The sequence below is a fragment of the Callospermophilus lateralis genome, chromosome 1, assembly GCF_048772815.1.
Source record: "Callospermophilus lateralis isolate mCalLat2 chromosome 1, mCalLat2.hap1, whole genome shotgun sequence".
Taxonomy (NCBI): Eukaryota; Metazoa; Chordata; class Mammalia; order Rodentia; family Sciuridae; genus Callospermophilus; species Callospermophilus lateralis.
Genome location: NC_135305.1, coordinates 111,290,924 through 111,300,085, shown reverse-complemented (window position 1 = coordinate 111,300,085; position 9,162 = coordinate 111,290,924).

The window sequence follows — 9,162 nt, the reverse complement described above, 5'->3', positions numbered from 1 at the left end:
TTGTTGAGAGGATATTTTTTTCTCTTATGATTTTTTTCTTATGATGTTTTTCAAGGGAAGATACTTTAAGGGTATGCAAATTTTTGTTTCTCATTTAAGTTTCGCCCATTTTTCAGCATGCATTGATTCTTGCCTGAAGTAATTGCTACTAATTAGAACAATTCTTACCAACTGATGATCTTTTTTCTCCCAACTTTCCTCCTGTATTTATTGGAGTTTTTTTAGGATTCTTCATGCTTTATTTTCTCATTTGCTTACATAGACATGAATTCTTAATATATAATGGATTATACCATTATTCTTTCATTGTACTTGTTTAGTTTGTTTCTCTCAGTCACTATCCTGCAAATATAATATTACCCCCATATCTGTCACCAAACCTTATTGATGCTTGTTTTTTTTTTTAATTTTCTCTATTCAGAATCATATTTGCATAGTCTTTTTTGTCTTTTGCTCAATCTTTGAATTCAGTTTTGGGCATAGCCTTAGTGAATTCACTTTCCTGCTTTGCTTAGTATTTCATTGTAGTGAATTTAACATGTTCCATTGTAGGTGTACATTTGGGATGTTTCTAGTCTTGCTATTACTCATAGCTCCACTATAGATACTCTTTTGCACATGTCTACTATGCACGCAAGTATGTGTTTTGGGGGGGATACACCTGGGAGCAGAATGTTCAAGGTCATTAGAAACTATTAATCAGTTTTCCAAAATAGTTGTACCTACCAGTGTTTACATCCACAATCAGCTTAAAAATTCCTGTTGCCAAATGTCATCTTCAGCACTCAGTGTAATTAATCTGGTTAGTTCTATGTGGTGAATGTTCAAACTGTAACTTGAACAGCCTTTCCTTGATAGGTCCTGGTCTTCAATTTCTCTACTTCTTCCTCTAGGAGGTGTGTCAGTTTCTTTAAATTCTCCCAGCCACATGTACTGGGATTGGGAGGTGCCTTGGGAAATCACAGCCTCACTTGCTGAGATCATCTCTCTGAGTCCCCATTCTCTCTTATCCTAGCCCTTGATTCTTTACTGGTTGTAAATGGGGTTGAACCTTAAACACCCAAAATCTTGTACTTTTATGCAGCTTGGCTCTGTCTTCTCAGGAGGCAACAGGGCCAGGCTATTCAAAAAACTGCAATCTTAGGTGGCTTCCAAGGAACAGCTATATTAGAGATTACTTTCAACTACCCAATAGAAAGACAGCTTCAAACTGAAAGAGCATGAAAGTGCTATGCATCACAACTCTGTAGGCCACCAGGACAATTCGGCAAGACCCTGTCTTAAAATACAAAAGGCTGAGGTCGAGGCTGTAGTTTAACCTACTGGGTTTGATCCTCAGTACGGAAAGCAGCAAATTGAAGGCTAGTTTTTGAAAATATTGCATTTGACATTGTCAAGATGGAAGAGAAAAAGAATATGAGTGTCAAGTAGAATTCATTATTATGAAACTTTAAAAAAACGTCACAAGCTACTGTGTGCCAGTAATTTAAAACCTGAAAAAGTTAACTTTTCTAAAAAAAAGAATGATGTTTAATGTGATGAGTAGCAGGAAAATTATTAATCTTGATCAATTTAGGCAATAGAGTTGAAATTTTACATCCTTTCTAGTGAAAGGAAGAAAAATTCACTTAACATATAATTAAGTTTATAATATGATAAGAAAATATGTTTCCCAAAACTTCCTGTAGCTACCCTTATGGTAAAAAAAATGTGTTTTTTTTTCTTTCTCATTAAATCAGGAACAGACCAAGTGGGAGCCCAACTTCCTAACAGCTTAGTGTCCTGCTGGAGGTCATGTGTAATGTGGGGCACCTTGTAAGTCAGGTGGTTTCTGTGAACTCCCAAGATTGTTTGCCCAGAGTTCAAATGGGGACAATAGTACTTATTAGTGGGTCTCTAAAAGAATAAATTGGGTCAAGAAAAGTATTTAGCAAGTGCCCTAAATATAAAGGTCATCTTGCAAATGGTGACTGTCCTAATCCTGGTATCCTGTCAATACTTTCAAACTATCCAGGTTAACTTCACACTAACTTCCTAGAAATTGAGTCATTGGCACAAAGGATTTTGCACACTTAAACATTGGTTGCACATTGCCAAGTAGCCAATCTTATAGCCTTTTTCTTTCACCCTCTCATAGTTATGGGATGGAATGTGATTCTACACCTTCTGCTTTTTTAGAATCCAACAGTCACTTAATAGACACTAGTTTATCAGTGTTCCACCTTGAGATGGTTCTCAGTTCTCTTATCGTTACTCTGTCTTAAAGATATTGATGTCTGCTTACTTTCCAGGTGGTTTGTATACTGTCCAATGGTGGGAAAAACAGGTATGATGAAATTATATATATTATATATATATATATATATATATATATATATATATATATATATATATACACACATATATTTATGTGTTCAATGCCTGACTCAAATCCAGTGTGTGGTAGTACACCCCATGGACAGAACCTGGTCATTACTGACTGTGGCCATAAAGGTTGCCTAGCAGATGATTTGCAAGATGGGAGAAGCTTTCTTGAAGGTGGAGATAGGTATGTAGGAATTTCATTAACTTCTCTTCTATTTGTGCATAATGAAGATTAAAAGTCTACTTTTTAATCTAATAATTAAGTTTTTTTCATATTTCTGTTCTGAATTTACTTTTTTCTGAAAAAAGTTGGAAAAACAACGTTCATTAGTATTGATTGTTTCTATGATATTGTTAATCAGTGGAAGTCAATAGCAGGATTTGTGGCAAGCATGGATGAGGGATTAACCAAGTAAGTAAGCCTTGGCAGACATTTAGTTGTCAGCTGCCTGGGTACCAAACAGAAGAGGTGGACCTGACTCATATTTGTTTGGGGTTTATTCAAGTAGTTCTTAGCCATGAACTGTCCCAAATTTCTGGCAAAGTTATACTCTCTACTTCAAAAATATTTTGCAGGAATGATTGGGTTCATGTTTGATTTTGTTATTGCTGTGCTTTTTTTCTTTTCTGACAGAGTGCAAAAGTAGCAGCTGACAACTCCTGCTTTTGTGTAGTTCTTTGTGTGAGACAGTTGTTACCACAGGGCTCTCAGGACATCATGAAATAGAAATGAAGATGTCAGGCAAGCCACAGTCTCTTCTAGAGGCTTGTGGTTCTCTTCCAGGCTCTTCTGGGTGTGGCAGAAGCTATTTCCTTATGGAAGTAGCACACAGGTCCCAATGCTTTGCTCTCTGTCAGCTGCAGACCCATCTCAGCTCTTAGATATTGTCCACGTTCCTTTCCACACACCTCTCCCATCTTCCAACCAGCCAGGGCACATCAAGTACTTGTTCTTCTAGAGGCCTGTAGGTATAGAATTTTGGCTTCTTTAGGCCTTTCTATGCAATCTACCCATAAATGAAGATGTGCCTCCATTTTCACACCTTTCCTTTTCTCCTGGAGCTACTTTTCCTCATCCTTAGAGTGAAAACCACACCACACCTAAAAATGAGTTTGTAGTCCTTAAGTATTTAATAAATGGCCCTCATAGATGCCCCTCCCCTTTGATGTTTGTGGCCCAATTGAGGATAACTCCAGAGTGTTCTTTAGGGAAAATCTATCTTCCATTTCCACAGAAGGCATAATATTCCCTATTCTCTACTTGAAAACAGTAAAATTATTTGGTACAGCTTTTTTCTTTGAAATTAGAAAACAATGTTGCAATAATGGGACAACAGCGTCACCACACACTGAATGGACACTCTGAAGTGTTTTCTAGGTTCAGCAATGAACACATAGAACCAAATGCTGAATAAGGTATCTCATGAAGTTTAAATTTTGATAAAGAGGCAGACAAATAAATACAGCACATAGTGTCAATGGTCAGGTGTGCTAACTCTGAAGTAAAGATTCAGGGGATAAAAACTTGAGACATTTTATGATTTTTTGGACGTGTTGTACTTGTCATAATAGCTGTCACTCTTGCAAAGCAAGATGCTCCCTCATATGATTATCATGGATGAGCCCTTGCCTAAGGTACTGACCCCAAAGGAAGAATCTCTGGTAACAGCATTTTCAGTTGGTTCCATTCCCCAGGAGGTGAAACTACAGTAGTCATGCATGTTGACAACATCAATAATTTGTAGTAATTTTAACAGTTCTTATTTGTGTGTATTCAAAAACCCTTCTAAAATGCTTAAGATATCAGAAGAGACTGATACCTTGATCAAAGTACATATGTGAAAGAATTGATCCTTAGTTGGATTCTTTGGCTACTGCTGTGAATATGTATGTGTGTATAAATACACATGTACACTCATGTACATATTTTTGTCATGGATTAATTCAGAATCCAAATGATTCTGAAATTTTAAGATTCCACCTAATTTATTTTTTTCTGCAAATAGGTGGTACTCAGAATGTACCTTCCAGGAACTGGGAAAGGAGATTGTGGATAGATTGAAGAGCTGTTTGCAAGGTCAGCCTTGGGGTTGGTGTACCAACTGTACATCCATAGTCCTCCACAAGTGGAGACAATGCCCACAGAGACAATTTGTTCGTGACTGAAAATACATTTTTGTTGACACACTGGGATGGTGGTATGCTGGCATGTAGTCCAGTGGGTAGAGAACAGAAATGATCCAAAATACCCCCCACACAACACAATGATACAATCACACCACCAAGGGTTATCTGTCTCAAATTTCAATGGTATTGTCATTGAGAACCCCTAGACTAAAATAAATAAATAAATGAAAGAGACCTCTGGACTAGTCTGAATTTGGAGTCTGTGAGTGAAACTGTCCTGAAAGCTACAGTAAGGTGAACCCTGATATTGTAAAAAATAGCAGAGGGCACTTTGTCCCAAGTTGAGGTTTACTTACATGTTTCCAGGTTCCCTTCAAGTGCCTTGAGTTCCTGGTTTAGAAGCGTACCACATGCACCACAATCTATTGTGGTCTATTAGGATAGAGTGGGAGGTGGTCCGGTTCAAGCTGTGCTTGACCATGATTGCACACACAGGTGAATACATACATTTAGATGATGTAAGCTGTTCTGTTTAGATGATGTAGGCTGTACTGTGAAAAATCTGTTCTCGGGGAGAAGAAAAAACCCTAAGTGACATGTGAAGAGAAAGAAGGAGCTTGTAGACTTCTGTGGCTGGGTGGGTAGATAACAGCCTCAACCCTTTGACTTTGTGGTTTACACTGAGTCATGGTACAGATTGGAGTGTCATGACAATATCTTTTCCCTTTTCCTTTCATGGAGTGCTGTGTGGAGCTCTTTTAAGCCTTAGAGATTCACAGATGTCCATGAACACACTGTCAGTGTTTCGCAGATATCACTACTTTGATCCCAGAGTTTTTAAGTCTCTGGGCTGGGGTTCCCTCCCAGCTTTCTCCTCAGCCTCATCTGTTTGTAGGGCTTGCTGCCCAGGAGAGACAGCAGGACTCTTCCTGAGGTTGAGAGGAAAGGTCCCTTCTCATAGGATATGAGTGGCTCTGAAGAGACTCCTCCTCTTACTCCCCTACTTTGGTACATGCAATCAAGACTATAAACTGTGCTGTATGGATGGGTGTCAATGTCTTCAAGCTTTTAAACAGGTGCTAAATGTGTGATGTTCTAGCACTCTGAATCCTTCTGAGATGAGATTCAGTAAACATCTTATCCTAATTTTTAAAATATCAAGCTAACTTTCATTACAGGGAAGACATGAATAAATTTAAGTTATTTTTTTTTTGTCGTCGTTCTTGTTGAAAATAATAATCGTCTTGGAAATCCATCTCCAGGAACTGTTATTGACATGGTGTTAACCAGGGAGCAGTGATGAGACAGTTTTATTTTGACATCTGAATCTACAACATTCTCAGTTCACCTTGGCCTAATCACTTAATCCCAATAACTTCACCTTAGAAACATTTTCTGAACCTTGACGACTAATTTGGTCTATATGTTTTTCAATCATGACCAGGGACTCTTCATTAGGATTTAGAAATTATGATTGGTCTTGTGGTTAACTTTCTTAATCAAATATTTGTGTCTGTAAAAATAAAGGTTAATTTTACTGTGGCCCTAAAATGCCTTTAAGTATAAATATGAAAGTAGCAAATTATGTGTTTGATAGCTTGGAGCATCACAAAATTAATATGAAATATGCCTTATCAAAATGCTTATTTATGTAATAGTCTGAAGAGGTTTTCTGTTTTTAAAAACATTTTTCTGCTTTTAAAGGGAACAATATTTAAAAAAACAGTTTCTATTATGACACTTATCCTATAAGAACCTGGACAAATGATGCATTATGACAACAGGATGAGACATCCAAAATTCTTAGAAAATGAAATGGTTGCAAAAACTCCATATTAAAATATGCATAGGGCTGGGGATGTGGCTCAAGTGGTAGTGCACTTGCCTAGCATGTGTGAGGTACTGGGTTTGATTCTCAGTACCATGTAAAAATAAAATATTGTGTCCATCTAAAAAATTAAAATTAATATTAAAAAATAAATAAATAAAATATGCTTACAGCGGAAGATTATTTTTTGTAGTTGAAGATTTGCGGCATGTCTCTATTTTATTTTCATATTTATATGTGGCGCTAAGGATCAAACCCAGTGCCTCACACATGCTAGGCAAGGGATCTGCCACTGAGCTACAGCCCTAGACCTGGGGAAGACTATTAAAGGAATAAAAGTCATTAGAAAAGTAAATAAGAAATGCTGAATTAAAACATCAATTTAAATTTGGATAATTAATAATGATAAACTTTACAAAAATGAAGAAAAATTGGAGGAAGTACCAAAGAGCAGTTTACACAGAAAGAAAATGGTTAAATAGAAAATACATTAAAATATCTGTAATGCAATGGTAATCCATAAAGATATAGAACATAAGAAAAAAAAAGCATTCAGGAAATTGTAAGTCAAAATAAGACTTGTTGTATATCAAATAAAAGTTTCTGTATAAAAAATGTGGGAAGGAATAGTAATCAAAGACAGTCTCTGAGCTTTGGAATGAATACTCATGTTTGAAATTGAAATGAAAATACTCATGTTTGAAAAGAGTCTCATTCCTGTGGTTGTGAGTGTGTTTAAAAAAAACAAACAAGGTAGGTCTCTGATAATATAATAATATTTACACAGGAAAGGGCTATAAAGTTAAAACATTTTAAGGTCCCCAGTTATTGGGGAAAGAAAAGATTCTGGTTAAGTTTACACTTAGATGTTTTATTTGCATAATTGAGTTGTGTGAAATCACAATGGGAAATAAAATATGATATATATCAATAGAAGGGAAGAAATGAAGTAGCATTAAGGAAGGGCAGAAACCGGGATCAATATAGTCAAATGTAGGAAAGAACGATTTTAAAAAGCACAAGTAGAATAACCAATGCATTACACAAGACTCTACATGTAAAAATAAAATTCTGTATTTACAACAAATGAAAATAGATTAATGTTACTAGTGATGTCATTTACTGAGTTTGAGTGTATTCCACCATTTCTTAAGGAGAAACAGCAAGCCTCATCTTTGAATTTTTGCATCTAATTTCTAATTGCCATGCAAATATGCCAATTCTATTTCTTTCCCTAAGCATCAGTACTTACATTTCAAGTCTCAATCTCAGGAGACTTATTTTCTGCCTGCACTTAATTGTCCTTTATAGATTCGCTTTATCAAATCATTGTTAATTAGACAGGCTTATAAATCTGTCTATAAATCAGATTTCTGTAAATGAGCAAATGAAAAATTTTCATCTGATACTAGGATTACCATATTTCTTCTCTGAAATAAGCTGACACCCCCATGTTCTGTAATTCAAGTTATGACTTTTCATTGTGAATCAGTCTTCAAAATATGGTACTTTTACTTCTGCTCATTATTGATGTTTTCTATGACACCATCTGCTTGGACCTGGATACAGGACAGAGTTTAACTTACAAACTGTACCACATGAACTACAATTTGCCAGTGAGTATTTTGTTACTGATTTGCCTTCAGATCTCTAAAATGTGTTGTTCAAAATTGAGCAACTTTCAACCTTTGAATTGATATCTATGACAGTGTAAACTTAGAGAATGTAAATGTAAGTTTGAGATGTAAAGTATATATTTTTTTCTCTACTAAAGGGCATCATCTGAGTTCCTGCTCCTTGCCACAATACCCATAAACTGGCTTACCTTGTGGGCCAGAATAGTCACCAAGAACCAAATAAATCACAGTCCAACTCTATTACCTTTGAGCTGCAAAGGAAGAAAGACCTGATGTGATGTTGAAAACCACAGTTTGTACTTTGTTTGTTTGATTTAATTTTTTTATATTTGGATATCTGAAATAGATTCTTAGCAAAGTTTTAATCATTTGTTATTGCACATGGGAGAATGTTGACTAGCAACAGAGATACAAAATCAAAGAAAAAAAACAATATATACTCAAAAGAAATTCAGAAATATGACTCTGATATTTGGGATTGCTTATTATACCACATATTCCACAGGAGGCAATTGAGTGGGAAGTTGGATGTATGTTGACAGATATATAGGTCTGTGTTGAGAAGATGGGGTCTAAATCAACTGTGCTTTCTACACAAAATATTACCACTGATTTGACCCAAGACATTTGCAGCCTGCAAAGAACTGCAAAGAACAAAGTATTGTCTTGCAATTTCCTTTTCAGAGTTGAAAAGCTTATGTAACTAAATGTGCCCAATGGGTTCATTCCAAGTAGTGCCACTGATAATTGAAAAGAATCAGACATTTATCATCTACGGATTGTATCTTGAACAAATGTATATTTGGAGAGGTAATAAACAGAACCTGGCAGATTGGAAACATGGAAATCTTTTGCCACTTTTTCTGCAAAGGATGAAATTATTTCATCTCTCTTAGCCATTTTATTGGGTTGATGTTCCAAGTGTGATACCATGTTAACTGCACCATCATCAGCAGAAGTTTTGAGTTCATGGTTTATGTGAAACACACAGGTTGCTCTTTCCACTTCAGAGGATTCTTTGAATAGACTCAGGAAACAACATATAAGAACTTTGTTTTCTTTTACTCCTCTAAAGATAGTGATATTTGGGCAGGGAGCAGACATTAGTTGCAAATATAACTATACTAGGAAATAATTTGCTTGGATTATATGGTAATTGATTTAGGTTTGCAATTTGTGCCTATCTCATGAAAAATGTCAAAGCAT